The sequence below is a fragment of the Dipodomys spectabilis genome, unplaced genomic scaffold (genome assembly GCF_019054845.1).
Source record: "Dipodomys spectabilis isolate Male_0828 unplaced genomic scaffold, ASM1905484v1 ptg000113l, whole genome shotgun sequence".
NCBI classification, from domain to species: Eukaryota; Metazoa; Chordata; class Mammalia; order Rodentia; family Heteromyidae; genus Dipodomys; species Dipodomys spectabilis.
The window spans coordinates 1,112,060-1,132,580 of record NW_024870790.1 but is presented as its reverse complement, the minus strand read 5'-3'; the positions used below and the strand labels follow the sequence as shown (position 1 = coordinate 1,132,580).

Here is a 20,521-nt window from a genome sequence, read left to right as displayed (position 1 = left end):
GAAGCCAAGCAGACACATCTGAGCGCCTGCCAGCAGCTGCCACTGCAGCGGCAGGGTCGCGGTGGCGACCACCGCCGCGGGGGCATACCTGAGACACAGTCCGAAACGAAGGAGCCAGACGCAGCGGGCGAGCGGATTCTACTCAACACCAGCAAGAACCGACAAGGAGCGAACAACTTCATCCTGCACTTTGCAGACCAGAGGCGACCCAGGATCCAAGACTCGGCGTGAGTAGAAGCCCGACGTCCTCACTCCTTCCCAGGGAGCAGAGGAGGGAAGGCCACCCCTCCCCCCCAGCACCGGTGATCTCCATCTTGGATACCGACAAAGCTCGGAGGAGCTGCGAGCTCCAGCTCAGGCCTTGGAATAGAACGAGTCATTTAGTAGATCACAAGAACTTAACGGTGGCGTGAACTGCCAGACTCAGCTCCATCCAGGGAAAAGTCACCCAGCTCGGGCGCCAGCCATTGGAGTGGCTTTCCGCACTGGGTAACCAGAGCCAGAGGCTGCCCCTCCCTCTAGTAGCCTCCACAATCAATTGAAAAACAGAAACCCTGAGAATGGCTCCAGGCTGGGCTCTGTGAGGTTTTCACAAAATAGCCCCAGGGAAAAGCTACTGTTTGTTGAAAGGCCTCAACTCTACCCAGAACCTAGCCTCATCACTGCATCCCCCTCTTTTGTGATTCTCAAAGCAGATCACCCTCCCAGTAAACTAACCTGGGAGAGGGATCTCAAAATCTTGGGTAAAGCAGAGCATTTTTCTGCCTGTTAGAACAAACTGACTTAAGAAACCAATCAAGCCACAGGACCTCAAGCTGACCAGAGACTCCAACCAGACTCTGGTTACAGACAAAAGGGAGATACAGGACTCTTCCCACCCCTCCCAAAAAAAAAAATCAAAGAACTTTGTTTTTTCTTCTTCTTCTTCTTTTCTTTTTTTCTTTTTTTTTGTTTTTTTGTTTTGTTTTTTGTTACCTTATATATATAAAAAAAATTTTTTTCCTTTTCTAAAACTTTTATTAATCTTTAATTTTTGCCTCTTCTGAAAAAATAATTGTTTTCCAGTAACTTTTTTTTTTCTCCTCTTACAATTTTTATTTTAGGAATACGTGAATGTGTGTTTTCCTTTCTTTTCTTGTCTTCTTTCTCTTTTTCTTTCATTCTTAATTATCTTTTTGTTTTTTGTCTAGCTCTACTGAACTTCTGATCTTTTCTTCTCACTTTCCTATCCTTTCCACCTTTTCCTCTTTTGTTCTTCTTTAAGTGACTTAACTCTTGTCCTGCACATCCTCAGATAAACCCGTAGTTAACTAGTAGACCCTATCCCCCATTGTGTACACACTTAATCCACAAACTTATTACTCAATTCAAAACCTCTGAGACTTAAATTCATTAATAGCAGTACTACCTCTTTATACCTATATAATATTTTAAGCATTTTTTTAAAGTTTTTCACATGTCCTCTATGTCCCTCCCTTTCTCTCAACATATTCACATTCCTCTCTAAATAGATGGTCTTTTAATCTCTATAATAACATTAATTTTTACATTTCTATTTTTTTTCTGGTGTCTTTTCATTCCCCTTTCCCTTTCTTCTTTTTCTCTCTCTCTCTCTCTACTTGCATCCTACCCAACCTATTTCCTGCATTGTGATTAGGACATAGTTAACTCTCCCTGTGCCTCCCCACACCAATCTATTCCTATTTTTTACCCACATCTCTCCCTAACCCTAATAATTTCTGGTTTTCCAAATTCTCTGCAGTTTGAAGTCCTTTAACATATAGTTGTTTGATGTCGAATAGATGTATCTGTTGAACTAGATTGTATCTGCAGACTATTGACTGTACAAATGCAAACTTTGGTTGATGGTTGCCTTAAGATAGTGTTCTAGCATAAAACTGGTGCTATCTTCATCTCAAATGGGCAGAGTAAGCCGGAAAAACACAAGAAAAATGGCAAATTCGGGTATCCCAATTCCCAATCTTGATAATCAGGGGTTAGAACAGATAATGAATAATCCAGAGGAGAGTTCCCAAATAGCTCTACAAAAACTGCTGGCAAACATGATAAATGAGAAGTTTGACAACGTACAAAGGACTCTGTACAAGTGTGATAGGGAGAGAGAGGAGGCATCCCAGAAGTTTATACAGGAATATCATAAGCGTGAGGAAGCTACTCAAAAACTGATACAGGATTTGCGTGAACAACTTGAGAATACTCAAAGAGAAAGGGAGGAATGGCGTGAGCAGGCTGAGAACACTCAAAGAGATCTGCGGAAATCCCACGAACGGGAGGAAGCTAATCAAAGAGTAATACAGGAATTGAGAGACCAGGTAGAGAACACACAAAGATCACTAAGGGCATTCATGGAATCCATTAACAAAGAGCTGAAGGAAGTCAGGGAGACCACAAAGAGAATGCTGAATGGAACCCAACAGAAGGAATGGGAGCCCAAAGAAACCATAACCAATCAACTAAGTGATTTGAGGACAAACACTGAACACCAAATTAAGGAAGTAAAGAAATTCATACAAGACCTAAAACAAAGCTTCAACAAAGAACTTGAAGCCATCAATGCTGACCAACTAGAAGGAAAAGAGATAAAAAACAAAGTAGAGAGTCTTGAGAGCAGGTTAGACCATGCAGAAGATCGAATCTCAGGGATTGAAGACAACCTAGATATTATAGAGAAAGAACATACAACCATCCAAGACAAGTCCAAGAAATATGATAGATGTATCCAACATCTGGAAGACACCATCAGAAGGCCTAATCTAAGGATAATGGGTGTAGAGGAGCACCTAGAAACAGAAGTTAATAGTCTAGGAAATTTGTTTAACAGGATCCTAGTAGAGAACTTCCCAAACATGCAAAAAGATAGGCCTGTCCAGATACAAGAAGCCTTTAGAACCCCAAATAGACCAGACCAGAATAGGACATCCCACCGCCACATTATAATCCACACAGGATCAACTCAGAACAAGGAAAAGATCCTTAAAGCTGTCAAGGAGAAAAGGGTAATCACCTATAAAGGGAAACCAATTAGAATCACCTCAGATTTCTCAGCAGAGACAATCAAAGCAAGAAGAGCCTGGGAATGATGTATGCCATGCCCTAAAAACAAACAACTATCAACCAAGAATACTGTACCCAGCTAAACTCTCCTTCATAACTGAAGGCCAAATAAAAACCTTCCATAGCAAAGAAAAATTGAAACAATACATCTCCACCAAACCAGCCCTACAAAAGATTCTTAAAGATGTCCTACACATAGAAAACCAACAAGACCACAATAAAGGCCAAGAAACTGCACCCAAACTGAGAATCCAAGAACCATAGGAAGAACCCAGTTTTCGCAGCCCCCAAGAAGGTAGATAACATGGCAGGAACTCCCAAATACCTCTCAGTCCTATCTCTTAATGTTAACGGACTGAACTCTCCAATTAAGTGACATAGACTGTCTAGTTGGATTAAAAAACAAGACCCTTCTATCTGCTGCCTGCAGGAGTCACATCTTGCCCGTAAAAACAAACACATTTTCAATGTTAAAGGCTGGAACAAAATCTACCAAACAAACGGACCCCATAAACAGGCAGGAGTTGCAATCCTAATATAAGATAAAATAGACTTCAAACTAAAATTCATGAGAAGAGATAAAGAAGGTCGCTACATACTAATTAAAGGATCTCTCCTTCAGGAGGATATTACAAGTCTAAATATCTATTCGCCAAACAATGGAGCACCCAAATTTATCAAAGAAACACTACTTTCCCTCAAATCCCATATAGATCCAAAGACATTAATTGTTGGGGATTTTAACACACCACTCTCCCCACTAGATAGATCAACTCGGCAAAAACTCAACAGAGAAACCGCAGATCTAAACAGCTGCATAGATGAACTAGACTTAACAGACATCTACCGAACATTTCACCCAGCAGCATCAGAATACACGTTTTTCTCAGCAGCACATGGAACATTTTCTAAAATAGACCACATTTTAGGCCACAAAGCAAACTTGTCTAAGTTCAGAAACATTGAAGTTATACCTTGCATTCTCTCTGACCACAAGGGAATAAAATTAGAACTCAACACCAAAAGCCACCAAAGAAAGTCCGGTATCACATGGAGGCTGAACAACACAATGCTGAATCATGAGTGGGTCATGGAAGAGATTAGAAAGGAAATTCAAATGTTCATGCTATTCAACAAAAATGAACACACAAAATGCCAGCTCCTCTGGGACACAGCAAAGGCAGTACTCAGAGGCAAGTTTATAGCTCTGAGCTCCTACATCAACAAATTGGAGAGATCTGAAACTGACAATTTAATGATACATCTAAACCTCCTTGAAAAAGAGCAGCAAGATAAACCCCAATCCAGTAGACGGAAAGAAATAATCAAAATTAAATCAGAATTAAATGAATTAGAATCCAAAAAAAAAACTATAGAAAGAATCAACAAAACAAAGAGTTGGTTCTTCGAAAAACTTAACAAAATTGACAGACCCTTAGCAAATCTTATCAGAAAAAGAAGAGAACACACCCAAATTAATAAACTCAGAGATGAGAATGGAAACATCACCACGGAAACAACCAAGATTCAGAACATTATAAGGGAATACTTCTCAAAACTTTATGCTAATGAGTTTGAGAACTTGACAGAAATGGACCTCTTCCTAGCAAATATTGACATGCCAAAACTAAACCAAGATGAGTTAAACTATCTTAACAGGCCCATATCAAGCATTGAAATAGAAACAGCAATAAGAGACCTCCCAGCTAAGAAAAGTCCAGGACCAGATGGTTTTACAGCGGAATTTTACAAGGCCTTCAAAGCAGAGCTCACACCAATTCTCCTCCAACTCTTCAATGAAATTGAAAGAGGAAGCTCACTACCGAACACATTCTATGAAGCCATCATAACCCTCATCCCAAAACCAGGCAGGGACTCATCAAAGAAAGAGAACTATAGACCCATTTCTTTGATGAACATTGATGCAAAACTTCTCAACAAAATTTTGGCCAACCGACTTCAACAATTCATCCAAAAAATCATACACCACGATCAAACAGGATTCATTTCAGGGATGCAAAGCTGGTTCAATATACGCAAATCAATTAATATTATTCATCACATCAACAGGAGCAAGAATAAGAACCACATGGTTATCTCAATAGACGCAGAAAAAGCATTCGACAAGATCCAACACCCCTTTATGATGAAGGTTTTGGAAAAATTAGGAATCTATGGAACATTCCTCAATACAATAAAGGCTGTATATGACAAACCTACAGCCAGCATTATACTCAATGGTGAAAAACTAAAGCCATTTCCTCTTAACTCAGGAACAAGACAAGGATGCCCACTCTCTCCACTTCTCTTCAATCTAGTATTAGAATGCCTAGCTACAGCAATAAGACAAGATGCAGACATAAAGGGGTTCCAAATAGGGAAAGAAGAAATAAAACTCTCCCTCTTTGCAGATGACATGATCTTGTATTTAAAGAATCCCATAGGCTCCACTCCCAAATTACTCAAGCTGATTCAAAACTTTGGCAAAGTAGCAGGTTATAAAATTAACCCCCAAAAATCAATGGCTTTTCTGCATGCCAACAATGAGAAAAGTGTGGCTGAAATTAGGAAAGCAACTCCATTTGTAATAGTCCCACAAAAAATAAGATACCTAGGAATTAACTTAACCAAAGAAGTGAAGGACCTCTATGAGGAAAACTTTAAAATCTTGGAAAAGGAAACCAACACAGAACTTAAAAAATGGCAAAACCTCCCATGCTCCTGGATTGGAAAGATTAACATCGTGAAAATGGCAATACTTCCCAAGGCTATCTACAAATTTAACGCAATACCTACCAATATTCCACCCTCATTCTTCAAGGAAATAGAAGAGGCAATCCAAAAATTCATATGAAACAATAAAAGACCCCGAATAGCAAAAACGCTCCTGATTGGAAAGAACACTGCTGGAGGAATATCAATACCAAACTTCAAACTCTACTATAAAGCCATAGTAATCAAAACAGCTTGGTATTGGCATAAGAACAGACCTCAGGACCAATGGAATAGAATTGAAAACCCAGAAATGAACCTACAGACCTATAGCCATCTAATCTTCGATAAGGGAGCTAAAACAATAGAATGGAAGACAGACAGCCTCTTCAGTAAATGGTGCTGGCAAAACTGGTTAACTACATGTAGAAAACTAAAGCTAGATCCTTATATATCACCCTGCACCAGAATCAACTCCAAATTGATCAAAGACCTTGAACGCAAAGCAGACACTCTGAAAACATTACAGGATGGAATAGGAGAAACCCTGGGTCTCCTTGGCTCAGGCCGAAATTTTCTGAATAGAGACCCAGAAACACAACAAATCAAAGAAAGGTTGGACAAATGGGATTGCATAAGGTTGCAGAGCTTCTGCAGGGCAAATGACATAGCTAGCAAGATCAATAGAAAGCCCACGGATTGGGAGAAGATCTTCACTAGCCATACAATGGACAAGGGTCTCATATCTAAAATATACTTGGAACTCAAAAAATTAAACCACCCAACAACAAATCCTCAAAGAAACAACTGCCCAATAAGTAAGTGGGCGAAAGACTTAAAGAGAAGCTTCTCTGAAGAAGAAAGAAGGATGGCCAATAGACACATGAAGAAATGTTCAACATCCCTAGCCATAAAAGAAATGCAAATCAAAACAACACTGAGATATCACCTCACTCCAGTTAGAACAGCAAAAATCAAGAACTCTAACAACAACAGATGCTGGAGGGGATGTGGACAGAAAGGGACCTTACTTCATTGTTGGTGGGAGTGTAAACTTGTTCAACCACTTTGGAAAGCAGTATGGAGGTTCCTCAAAAGACTTCACATAGAACTCCCCTATGACCCACCAATCCCACTTTTGGGCACTTACCTAATGTTTACAAAAAAGACCACACTAAAGCTACCAGCACAACTATGTTTATTGCAGCATTATTTACCATAGCTAAGATATGGAACCAACCCAGATGCCCCTCAGTAGATGAATCGATCAAGAAAATGTGGTATATATACACAATGGAATTCTATGCCTCCATCAGAAAGAATGACATTTCCCCATTTGTTAGGAAATGGAAAGGCTTGGAAAAAATTATACTAAGTGAAGTAAGCCAGGCCCAAAGAAACATAGGTCCCATGGTTTCCCTTATTTGCAATATCTAGTATAGGTATGAGTCAAGCGGAAAAAGTCAGAGAATGTGATGTTAGGAAAACGAACCCTCAAATATGTATTTTAAATATGTATTATAACCCTTAAATATGTATTTTTGTTTCTTTCATGAATGTGTTTCTAACGCATTTATAAGATTATTTCCTTGTTGCTTTGTATGTCCCTCCCCCACAGTGTAACCCCTGCTTTCACTATATTTGATGTCAGTATAACATGTGGAGGAGACGGGGCAAACAAGTCGTTCAAGGATTCAGGTGGACCTGTTGCAACAATGAGAAGTACAAAATATGTCAAAACCAGCTTTACAATGTCGGTGTGGGGGGGGGGGTATGATTGGGTGGGGGGGAGGGGGGAGGCTGGGAAGGGAGGTGAAGGGTAAACAAAGGAGGAGGCTGCAATGCTTGGTAAGAAATGTATGCATTATCCTGCCCATGTAATTGTAACCCCTCTGTACAGTATGTCCTCAAATAAAATAAAATAAAATTAAAACAAAAAAAAGTTGTTTCTTTTTTGTACTTTTTTATTGTAGAAATGCTGTAGAGGGGTTACAGTTACACAAACAAGGTAATGAGTACATTTCCTATTGAGCATTTTTGCCTCCTCCTTTGTTTTCCCCCTACTATCCCTTCCCTCCCACCTCCACAACTACCCCCTGTCCCCCGCCAAAGTTGTAAAGTTTGTTTTCAACATAGTGTTTTGTACATCTCATTGTTACAATGGGTCAAACTGCATACCTATTTAAGCATTTTGTTTTTTCCCTTCCCCTCCCCAATCTAGAGAATTGTATATACAAGATGCAGGGCACTTACATCAAATACAATAAGTACAAAGGGGTTTCGATTGAACATGTAGTTTATGAGTACAATGTACCTTGACAACGTTACCTCTTACATCATTCTTCCCCATCTTTCCCAACCCATTTGGTTTCTCTTTTGTGAGAAAGAGTATAGCTTTGTACGTAAGGCTGGCCTTGAAAGGAAGTTTAAAGAATTAACTGTATATCTTGAGCTCTCTATCCTCCTAGCTTAGCCTCCCTAGTACTAGAATTACAGGTGGATGTCACCATGCCAGGCAAGAGGGATAATTAATGAGAAGAATTACAATGCCGAATGCACAGGCTTAGAATTAGATGCACTTGGATTCCATACTAGTTTCACTACTTACTAGCTTTATGAGCTTAGGCAAACCACTTAGCCTCTTTGAGCCTCAATTACCTTGTACATTCTTACATAACAGACTCAAGCTACAGATTGAGTAACCTAGAATCTTGAATCTCACACCTACACAGAAAAAATATGGTCATTAAGGGACTGAAGCAACACTGGAGAAAGTTCCAGAAGAAATAAGATTAAGGAAAAAAAGACTTCTGACAAATTTGTACAGATTGTGATGAATGTGATAGTAGCTAGAAGAGGATAGACAATCAAGGAAGAAGTGGTTTTGTTTTCATTTTTGGATAGAAGTCCCATAATGTGGTTACTTCTTATGTAAAAGATTCAGAAGAGAGAGATACAATGACAATGCAAGACAGAGAGGAAATAATTGTGTAGAGAGGCGGGAGTAGGAAGAATCTAGAAGAGATTAACTTCCAACAAGAGCACATCCTCTGTCAAGACAGATCATTCTCCATTGTAAACAGGAAAAGAAAATAACTGCAAGTATCATTAGGATAGGTGCAATGATGAGATGAAAACATTCTCATTTTCTGGATTTTATTTACTCAGTTCCATATAGGGTGAGGTTATCAGTGAGCAAGAGGAGTATAAGAGGTCTGAAGAGAGAAGAGAGTTGTCTTCCAAAACTCATCTGAAAGGAAGGATACAGTGTCCATTTGAAGTTAATGTCAAATGAGGACAGTCAGCCAAGCTGTGAAAGTCTCTGTTGCAGAGGGTAAGTTTTGGTTGTGAGGGGGAAGAGAAAAAGATAACTAAGAATTAGGATGTGACAGTTCAATAGGTATGAGAGTAAAAAAAGAGAGACTGACTAAATATTGTGGAACCAAAGCTGGGGATAAAGAATGTACATATAATGATGGACAAATACGTTGTGAATCAATGGAGATGGGGTCTGACCTGAGAATGCTGAAGAACTGCAGCAGTGTAGGTTGAGATTTCCAAGATAATATGGCTCTTTCTCAATCTCTAGGCAAGTATAGTTCAAGGTCTCTGGGCATAGAGAGCTGAAAGTTCATCAGACCATATAGCTTAGCAGAATTACCACATCTAACAAGTTCTCAGCTGATACTTATATTACTGGTCTGGGACCACTAGTAGAGGAACATTGGTCTGAATTGGAATTTTGTATCAATTTGTGCCATTTGCTAACCAGTTCAGCTTCACAGAAAGACTTTATTAATTGAACATAATTTTAACAATAAATTATTCTAAGAAAGATGCATCACCCAAACTAGCTCCTCTCCCAAGTTCTCAGATCTATCTATATTCCAAGGCTTTAATCACTGAGGTTTGAAATGTCTAATTCATCTCCTGTCAATTTAGCTCCTCCAATCCCTTGTAAAAACACCCTTTAAAATGTCTTATATAAGCCAGGTGCCTATGTTTCATGCCTGTAATCCTAGCTACTTAGCAGGCTGAGATCAGAGAATATTGAGGTTCAAAGGCAGCCCAGACAGTAAAAGTCAATTAATCAGCAAAATATCAGACAGCAAGCATGGCTGAAGTGGTATAGCACAAGCTGTGAGCAAGAAAAGTGAGTGAGACCACAAGACACAGTACTGGCACAATAAAAGAGAATGTTCTTACATTTCTCCCTCTCGCCAATTTCAGCATTCTGGTCCAAACTTGTATTATTTCATAAGAACATGACCCTTGACTTCAGTAGTTTTCCCTTCAAAACATCTAGCATACTAGTGCTAATGTACTCTTCATATCTTCATGGATTCTCCTAGTTCAAAGTTCAGTAGTCCTTCAACATGTCATCTAATTAATTTATAATACTTCTAGAAATTCTGCTCCCTTGTGCCTGCACACCCTAACAATCACAATAACTAACCTTCCAAAATCTTCTCTGCCTCTGCAATGGCTGATTCCACCCCCAAGCTAGTGGCTCTGGAAATGTGATCTCCATAAACATCTATATTTAGAACATGTGATTTTTAAAAAAAGGAATGATCTTGAGCCCTGTCTCAGACATACTGGATCAGAACATCTGAAGGCAGAGTTTAGGAATCCATATTTCTCTCAAGCTACTCAAGGTGATTTAGTGCATGCTAAAGTTGAGGAACCATATATTTACTGCTATAAACAGAAACTCTCATCTTGCTCTTGTACAGCATCTATGACTATTACATCACCCCCAAATTTACAAGCTTAAAACAACAGATACAAGCAGATCACTGTTTCTGAGTTCAGAAGCTTGGGCATAGATTAGGTGTGTCCTTTGGCTCAGGTCTCTGAAAGGCTAAAATCAAAGTGATAAACTAACCTATAGTCATCTCAAGAATCAACTATGAAAAGATCTAACTCAAGTTCATTCACTGATCCATTGATGGACTTCAGTTCCTTATAGGCTACTAGACTAAGGACTTCTGTTCCTCAGCAGCTGTTGAGCAGTAGCTGCCATCATTTCCATTTTATGTGGACCTCCCTGTACATCAGTTCACAATATGGCAACTTTTTTCATGTTACATCATGGTGAACCAGAAATAGACCCAGAGCAAAAAAATATAAGCAAAACAGAAATCATTTTATAACCTAGTAATAGAACCTTGACATCCCATCCTTTTTATTGTGATCTGTTAGAAGGAAATCACTGGGTTTAGTCTGTCTCCAAAGGATTAAGGAATTGCACAAAGATGTAAATATCAGAAGGTAGAAATCATTAGGAAACATTTCAGAAGCTGTCTACTATATCATCCCTTCAATATAATTAGCTCATCTTCTTGTCTATTTGCCTGGACATTATAAAAGAATTAGAATTTCTTGGCTCACAAGAAAGAATTCATAAATATAAAATTACCCCCCATCCTGACTCTTTACTTTACAATAGTGACTGATTTTAGTGAAAGAGAAGCAATTGATCAAGACCCAAAGTGTATATTTGGGACCTTCTGACAAACACTTATTAATCAGTTGAATCACTTTTCAACCCTGCTGTATATTAGAATATCTAGGGGGCTTTTTGTATAAAATACTGGTACCCAGGGTCCCACTACAGACCATTTAAATCAGAATTTTGTGATGGTGGAGATATAGAATCAGCATTTTAAAAAGATCTCTAGATGATTCAAATACACAGTTAGGCTTGAAAAAACCCTGGGCTGGCCCATTCTTCCACCCTCACTTAGTTATTTGAGAGCTGTTATATGGAAACAGATTCTACTTAGAATATGTTAGAAGCTCCTTCCACCTGATTTAGGAAAGTGCTTTGAAGGAGAAAGAATTGGATGCCAATTTTGAAAAACAGCAAGAGAAGTCTAACAGACTTTGTCTAAGAGACAGCATCAGGCCTGCAACATGTATAGGCTAGAACAAAAACATATGCAGCAGCCAATATGTGTTTGGTCACTGCCTGCAATAAACCTGATAATGGGCTAGGAACTATGCCCAAAAGAAATAAATAAAGATATGGCCCCTGAGACAAATATTGCAAATCAGCAGCCTATGGGTCAGATATGGGTCACAGATAGGTTGCACGTGTGTGCAGCATAGCTATCTATGTACTTTGTTTTTTGCAGTCAAATTTACATAAATGGACATTTATATCTTCATACAAATTATTTACATTTGGAAATTCTAAGAGAATTCAACATGCATCCTGGATATATTAAACTCTGAAAGTCTACGTTTTTCTCCCAACAGTCTTACAATATCATTGAGAAGTTAAACTCCAAAATATACACAAACAATCATATAAGTATATATGTTAGCATGAAATCAGGGAAGAAGTCCATTTCTTTTGTTTTGTTAACTTTTATTAGTTATACAGAGGGGATTTGATTGTTTACATTAAACAATATTACCTGGGTTTAACACTATATTCATAAGAATCTGTCAATAAATATTCCATAAGTATATGAATTAAATATCCTTACTTTTAATGTAATGTTTCCTATCAACAAAATTTTGTGCTGGTACTGGGGTTTGAACTCAAGGCCTAGGCAATGTCCCTAAGCTTTTTTCCCCAAGGCTGATGCTCTACCATTTCAGCCACAATTACACTTCCAGCTTTTTGGTGGCTAATTGTAGTTGAGAGTCTCATGGACTTTACTGCCTAGGCTGGCTTTGAACCACAATCCTCAGATCTCAGCCTCTTGAGTAGCTAGGATTATAGACATGAGACACTGGCACCTAGCTGGAATAATTCTCTTTATTTTTTTACTTTTTTTTGAAATTGATGAATTTTTCTTTTTTTTATTGTCAAGGTGATGTATAGAGGGGTGACAATTACTTAAGTAAGGTAATAAGTACATTTCTTGTCAAACTTGTTACCCCTTCCCTCATTTTTCTCCTACTTTCCCTCCACCCACCACTCTATCCCCCCACTCCCCAAGTTGTACAGATCATTTCCAACATATTCTCTTGGGTATATCGCTGTTCCATTGATTCCCCCTTGTCATTTGCCTCACCATTCTGTTGTTCACCTGCCCTTCCCTAATTCAAATAAAAAACATATACAATACCAGGGAACCAGAATCAAATACACTGACAACAGGGGATATACCATAGGGGAAGAACATACATAGGAAATAAAAAAAAATCACATAGTACATTAAAAACAACAACTAAGAAAAACCTAGGGCCTTGTATCTAAAATCTACTTAGAACTTAAAAAATTAACTCCCCGGGCTGGGAAGGTGGCTCAGTGGTAGAGTGCTTGCCTTGCATGTTTGAGGCCCTGGGTTCAATTCCTCAGCACCACATAAGCAAAAAGAAAAAAGCCAGAAGTGGCGCTGTGGCTCAAGTGGTAGAGCGCTAGCCTTGAGCTGAAGAGCTGAGGGACAGCGCCCAGGCCCAGAGTTCAGGCCCCAAGACCGGACCCAAAAAAAATTAAAAAATTAACTCCCCTAAAAACAAATCCTCAAAGAAACAACTGCCCCATTAATAAGTGGGCCAAAGACTCAGAGACTTCTCTGAAGATGAAATAAGAAGGACCAATAAACACGTGAAGAAATGCTCAACCTCACTAGCCATAAATGAAATGCAAATCAAAACAACATTAAGATTCCACCTCACCCCAGTTAGAATGGCTAGAATCAAGAAATCGAATAACAACAGATGTTGGTGGGGATGTGGTCAAAAGGGAACACTACTACACTGTTTGTGGGAGTATAAACTTGTTTAACAACTCTGGAAAGCAGTATGGAGGTTCCTCAAAAGAGTATACATAGGGCTCCCATATGACCCAGCAATCCTACTTCTGGGCATTTACCCAAATGATCACAAACAAGGCCATACTAAAGCTACCAGCACAACTATGTTTATGGCAGTATTATTCACCATAGCTAAGTTATGGAACCAACCCAGATGCCCCTCAGTAGATGAATGGATCAAGAAAATGTGGTATATGTAATATATATATATATATATATATATAATGGAATTTTATGCTTCTATCAGAAAGAATCACACTGCTCCATAGGTAAGGAAATGGAAAGACTTGGAAAAAATCAAATTAAGTGAAGTAGGCCAAACCCAAAGAAACACAGGTCCCATGGTTTCCCTTATTTGCAATAATTAGTTTACATTTAGAATAATTTTAGCAGATGAGCAGAATAGCTCAATAGCTATGTACATATGACCATATAAGATATTGCTAAGCAAAATGAAATCCAAGAAATAGATCTTTTTTTTGCGGGGGGGGGGGGGGGGGGGGGGTCTGGTCCTAGGGCCTGAACTCTGGGCCTGGGCGCTATCCCTCAGCTTTACAGCTCAAAGCTAGTGCTCTACCACTTGAGCCACAGCGCCACTTCCGGTTTTTTTCTTTTTTGCTTATGTGGTGCTAAGGAATCGAACCCAGGGCCTCATGCATGCAAGGCAAGTGCTCTACCACTGAGCATCCTTCCCAGCCCCAGAAATAGATCTTTTTAAATGGGAATTTGATGTCAATACTTAAAATAAGAAAATTTTATATAAAAACCCCTATTTTGGGGCTTCTTTTACAAACTGGTGGCTCTGACAGTATTGCTCACATTCCCAAATGGTAACAATCAATGAAAAATGTTTACCTGTTCCTTCTCAGTGTCTCCACAAAGGGAAGTACTTCATTTTTTGACACCTTCTGCTTGCCCAGAGCAAATCTAGAAGGCAATAAGAGAGTGGGTCAGCATGTGGTGCAAAAATGCTTCATGTCGGAAGATTTCTTCTGCCTGTCACTGTTGGATGACTTGACTCAGGTAAGTTATTAGCATCTCTGTGAGACAATCTCTTTTTAACTGAAAATCCGAGATAATAATAAAACCTACTTTATAGAATTGTTAAGAGGATTAAGTGAGTTAACACACATGAAGGGCTTAGAGTAGTGCTTGGGCAAAAAGATAGATATTCAATAAATATTAGCAACTGTTAGCTGAGTTGTGTGCAGTATAACACAGTCCTTAAGAATACATATGTGGGTAACTGTAACGCCTCTGTACAGTATCTTTACAATAATATATATATATATATATTTAAAATAAAAGAAAGAATACATGTGTGTGGGGAGCCGGCAAGGAGGGGGGTGGGGCGCCGCTGGGGGACAGTGGAGCCTATGTGTGCCGCTGCCGCCAGGGGCTGGGGGAGAGACAAGGCGCCGCCACTGCCGCTGCTGCTGGCCTGAATCCTTGACCCCTCGGGCTGAGATCCACCGGACCGAAGCTCCCCCCTCCCCCATCACGGCCCTATGCCCAGCCCGCCCCCACCATGCCTCGGTCTAAATGAGAAACTAGCTGGTGTCACTCCACTTTGACCTAAACAATCCCTTCTCTATAGCTGGGATCCTTCTTAGAAAGCTCGTTTGTATCCTCATGTAGAAGATAGAGTAAATTGGACATCTTGACAGTGATGGTCACCTTTGGGCAGAGGGCAGATGACTTTCCTCCAGGATGAACACAGCAGTATCGTGACCCTTGTGGTTTGGAATGACCTGGAGATGAGAGATTTTCCTTTTGCAGTAGGAGGCACACACCCAGAGAATGCGGGAGCTGCTAGAGGAAAGGACTCACTTCCACAGCGGAGAAAAACAAAGAGGAAAAAGGCACACCTGTGGCCATCGCTAAGGGATGCACCAAGGAGACAGTGGGCCCCTGCTCCCACCCCCAGCAGCTTCTTTGGTTGCAGCCCAGAGGAACTCCGGGAGCTGTCCCTGTGTGTGATTGCAAGCTCAGGATTTCAAACAATACATTCCAGTAACCCTAAAGTGAGGACCTCTCCATCACAAAACACACACAGTAGCCCCAAGTCAAAGCAGGATGTGATGGTTCATCCCATCTGGAAACCCCCAGGTGGATTCTAAACTCTCCAATCAGGATCAACCCGGGGGCTCCACCAGCCAATCCCAACCATGTCCCTGTGACTCCAAGAGTGGGGCCATACTTCTGAAGCACTTCCTGGCCCAGGTGGGAGCTTGGGGCTGAAAAATGGGGCTGGAAATGGTGCCAAGGGCAAGGGGGAAAATGAGCGAAGTATTTCCAATGACTTCTTTGATCAGAGAGATCCTGGGTCTCCAAACGATGACTCTGACATAAAAGAATGTAATTCTGGAGACCACGTCAAGTCCCAGGATTCACACACACTATTCTCTATGATCCCATGCACTGTGGCGGCCCCCAGGTCTTCCACCCCCTCTCACCGCCAGATTACTACCCCCGAGCCCACTCTTGCGCAGAAGACTCCAAGCAAAGTGGTATATGTGTTTTCTACTGAGTTGGCCAATAAAGCTGCCAAATCTGTATTGAAGGGCCAAGTTGAAATGATCGTCTCTTTCCACATTCAGAACATCTGCAACAGCAAGACAGACAGAAGCACAGCCCCTCTGAACACACAGATATCTGCCCTGCGGAATGATCCAAAAACTCTTGCACAGCAGCCCCCGGCCAACCAGGACCAGAATTCTGCCCAGAACACAGACTGTAGCCAACTCCACCAATTCCAGAACCAGCACCCAAGCCCACCACACCCAACACCTCCCCCTGACCCCTTTCCCTGGACCAGGAGACTCCTGGGTAGACAATAAACTAATTCCTCCAGTGGGCAGCCCTCCAGGCACCACTCCTCTGCAACTGGACGGTATTGCGCCAAACTCAACGCCCAACAAGCCCTCTCTCCCTGGGGAGCAGCAACTCTTCAGCAGATAAGAAGCCCCCCCCCATCTCCACCAGTGTCCAGGAGTGGGCCCCCCACACTGGGAGATAACCTCTCAGGAGCAGTTGGAACACCTTAAGTGCTCCTAACAAACTCTCAGAGACATCCAGAGCATGCTATTCCCTGAGGAGAAAGAATTCACAGGAGGTCAAACTAGAGGAAGCCCGCTGAACCCCTGGGGTATTAGATGGGCCCTGGAAAAAAACAGAAAGGCTAATCCAGGCCATGATGTCGCAATCACAAAGTCTAGGTAAGGGGTCTGGGTACCGCACAGGCGTGCGAGCTCCATTTGGTCCTCAAGGCCAAAGAGATGTCCCCTTTTCTCCCAACAAAATGGTTTCACCTTTGAACTCAGGGCCCGTCGGCCTCGACCACCTGGACCACATGACTGCAGAGCATATCGCGTGGCTGAAACTGCAGCAGGAGGTCCACTAGGAGAAAAGGCAGAAGCAGGAGCAAGTGGTGTTGCAGCAGTGCCCCCTGCAGGACATGATGGCTCACCAATACCTGGCCACGGGGCGTGGTCCGAGGGCCTCCCCGCCCTACCAGATGGCTCTAGGGGAAGGCTGGGCCCCCTGAGCTACCCAAAGGCATCCACATTTCACACTCTCTGCGTCTGCGGACCGTCCCAGCATGCTAGGCGGCCAGATGCACCTCCCTGCTTTCGCAGGGATGATGAACTCCAACATGGAGGGGCCCAGTGTCCCCAGTGAGGAACCTCTGCTGGGGCTTTCTGGAGTCAGTTGGCAGGGACATGTGCCCAAAATCCCAGATGGTGGAAACTTTCCTCCTGGCCAAGGTGTCTTCAGTGGTCCTGGCCAAGGGGAGCGCTTCCCAAACCCCCAGGGGTTGTCAGAAGAGATGATCCAGCAGCAGCTGGCAGAGAAACAGCTGGGCCTCCCCCCACACACACCACAGGAATGAGCATGGAAGACATCCGGCCTAGCCTGGAGGTGAACAGGATGGTGGACGGCTCCCAGCGCTACCTGGAGCCTGGGAATAATCCCATGTTCCCTCGGATTCCAGTGGAAGGGCTGGTGAGCCACTTCCAGGGGGGGGCCTTTCCCAAGGGAATGCCTCCACAGCACAGCCCAGGGCAGGAGCTGGAGTTTGAGCTGGTTCCTGGTGGGCTGAAGGGGGATGTCTGTCTCAATGTCAGCATGGTGTCCAGCTCTAAGATGATACCTCAGAAGATGAGAGAGGCTGGGGCAGGCCCTGAGGACAGGATGAAGTTGTGGCCAGGAAGCTCAGACATGCTGCCTGGCCAGCAGAAGATTGTGCCTCTGTCGTTCAGAGAGCATCCACAGCCTGAGTACCGCATGGGCCCCTGGCCCTTCCTTCCCCTGTCTCAGGAGCCAGGCAGCAAGTAGCTTGTGAAACCTCCAAGAACCCTTTGGGCCTGACCAAAGCACTTAGAGTGGGCTCAACCATGTGCCACCACTACTTCTCAACCCTTCCAGCAACCTCAATAGCATCAACCCCGCCCTGCCTGACCAGCAGGGCCTGGGTGGAAAGCCTTTAGATATACCTGTGGCCGGAAGCCAGGTGCATTCCCCAGGCATGAATCCTCTGAAATCACCCACCATGCACCAAGTCCAGTCCCAAAGCTGGGCTCAAATTTCCTCAGACTCTCTCACAGCTGGCAGACATGCTGGCAGACTCAGCTGCTGCTGCATCCCTTAAGTCCCACCCCCCTAGTCTTGGGGTCTGATGCTGCTTCATCTGTTCACCTGAAGTCTCCATAGCTTCTTGCCTTGCCACCTGGATACACCTCTTCCCCCAAGCCTGCCCTCCAGAGTCCCCCTCCAAACCACTAGGCATGTTTCACCAAGACCTCACCAGTCATGTTGGGCAGTGTGGAGTGGAGTGTCCCTCCCCCACCTCCTCCCATCACCAGCCAGCCTGCCTCTGTGAATATTCCTGGAAGTCTTCCCTCCAGCATGCACACTATGCCTCCTGAGCCCACCCGCTCTCCATCATGATGTCTCGAATGTCCAAGTTTGCAATGCTCAGCTCCACCCTGTTACACCACAATGCCATCAAAACCTTGGCCAGTTCTGAAGACTCCTCTCCTGCTAGCCCTCCCAACCTGCCCGTCAATGAATAATAGGCCAGTAAATGGGCATTAATACACAGAATCCTGGAGTTTCAGGTCCAAACCCCAGGGTTCCGATGCCAACCTTAAGTCCAATGGGAATGACCCAGCCACTTTCTCACTCCAATCAGATGCCTTTTCCTAAGGCCATGGGACCCAAGGGGTCTCCATGGGGCCTGGCTTGATTCCCCAGGATGCCATCCTGGGGCACTGGTCCCATGGAACCTCACAGACACATGGGCTTCCCCCAGGGCTTCCCTCCCGTCCAGTTCTTTCTCCCCTCCCCCCAGCAAGTCCTGTTTCCCCACAATGGGCCCCAGTGGGGGCAGCTTCCCTGGACGGATGGGCTTCCCCGGAGAATGCCCTCAGCAACCTAGCCCAAAGTTCCGTAGACACAGCACTTTGCAAGCCTGGAAGCCCTGGGGGTCTGACTCCTTGGCCATGCTAGGGAACAGCATGCCTTCAATGATTACAGACCTAGGGGCTGGGAAGGTGGCTCAGTCGTAGAGCACTTGCCTTGCATGCTCGAGACCCTGGGTTCAATTCCTCAGCACCACATAAGAAAAAATAAAAAAGCCGGAAGTGGCGCTGTGGCTCATGGTAGAGTGCTAGCCTTGAGCTGAAGAGCTGAGGGACAGCGCCCAGGCCCCACGACCGGACCAAAAAAAAAAAAAAATGATTACAGACCTAGACCTGCAGGAGGTCATCTGCCCAGAGCCAGTAGCATCCTCTAGTTCAACCTGTCGAGCATCATTCCCTCTTAGAAACCCGGCCAGACTCTGTAGTACTTCCCTTGAGGGGAAGTCCCCAGCTGGAAGCAGCCCTCGGGGGACCTGGCCCAGGTTTCCGTACATGCAGGGGATGATGGGGGACCAGGCTCCCAGGATGGGACTGGCATTGCCTGGCATGGGCGGGCCGGGGCTGGTGGGTACTCCAGACATCCCTCTGGGCATATCGCCCTCTTTGCCTGGCCACAACCCGATGAGGCCCCCGGGCCTTTCTCCAGCAAGGCATGATGGGCCCTCACCACCGCATGATGTCACCAGCCCAGTCCTCGATGCGGGGCCAGCTTGCCCTGATGAGCGACCCGGCCGCCGCCGTGGGCATGTAAGTATAGGGGCATCTCTGAGTTCTACACCCACCCAGGGCCCATGGGCTCTCCAAGTATGATGATGTACATGCAGGGCATGATGGCATCCCAACAGAACAACATGGTCCCCCACACACACACCAATGAGGCCTTTGGGCAGGGTGTGGATGTGGGCATGGGTGGGTTCAGCCAAGGCCCTGGGAACCCAGGAAATATCATATTCTAAGCTGTTAAGGTTGAACGTGGTGATGCTTGTCCAAAAAAGATTCCAGGCCCTCGGCTGGCCAGGAGGGGCTGCAGCAGGATCGGCTGGTGGTCAGCAATAGGAGGAGACAGACCTGAGTGGGAGGCAGCTTTGGGAGACAGGGGCATGTCGAGAATGTATGGATTTACCAGAGAAACAAAGTGAGTCATTTAATCAACAGCTGTTTTGGGGGCGGTTAAGATTTATTTTTAAAAAATTTATTTTTGTGGACTTGGGTATCCCATGATGGCACCTGCTTTGGAAATCTGTAGCTGCGCTTTGAGAACTGTCGTGGGCCAGGAGCTGCCCCACTCTGTGTATCTATGTCCTTTGGACTGGCTTCTCCCAGGATTCCTTTCTGCTTTTATTGTTCATTAGTTTTGAGGTTTGGGTTTGTTTGTTTGTATTTGGGGCTTTTTGTTTTGTTTCTGATGTGTGTATTGTACTATACTGTAAAAGAGATTTTAGAGGCAAAGACTTTAGTCTTTGGGACAAGAAGAGAACAGGAAAGCTGGGCTGTTTAGGTGGACAGTCCATCTTCAGGCCTTTATACTATTTTTCA

General features: G+C 43.4%; 1 pseudogene; it reads left to right on the top strand.

Annotated features, from left to right (window-relative positions):
- The first annotated feature begins 15,256 nt into the window (after nt 1-15,256).
- LOC122114936 lies at nt 15,257-19,941 on the top strand (annotated as a pseudogene).
- The last annotated feature ends 580 nt before the right edge of the window (nt 19,942-20,521 follow it).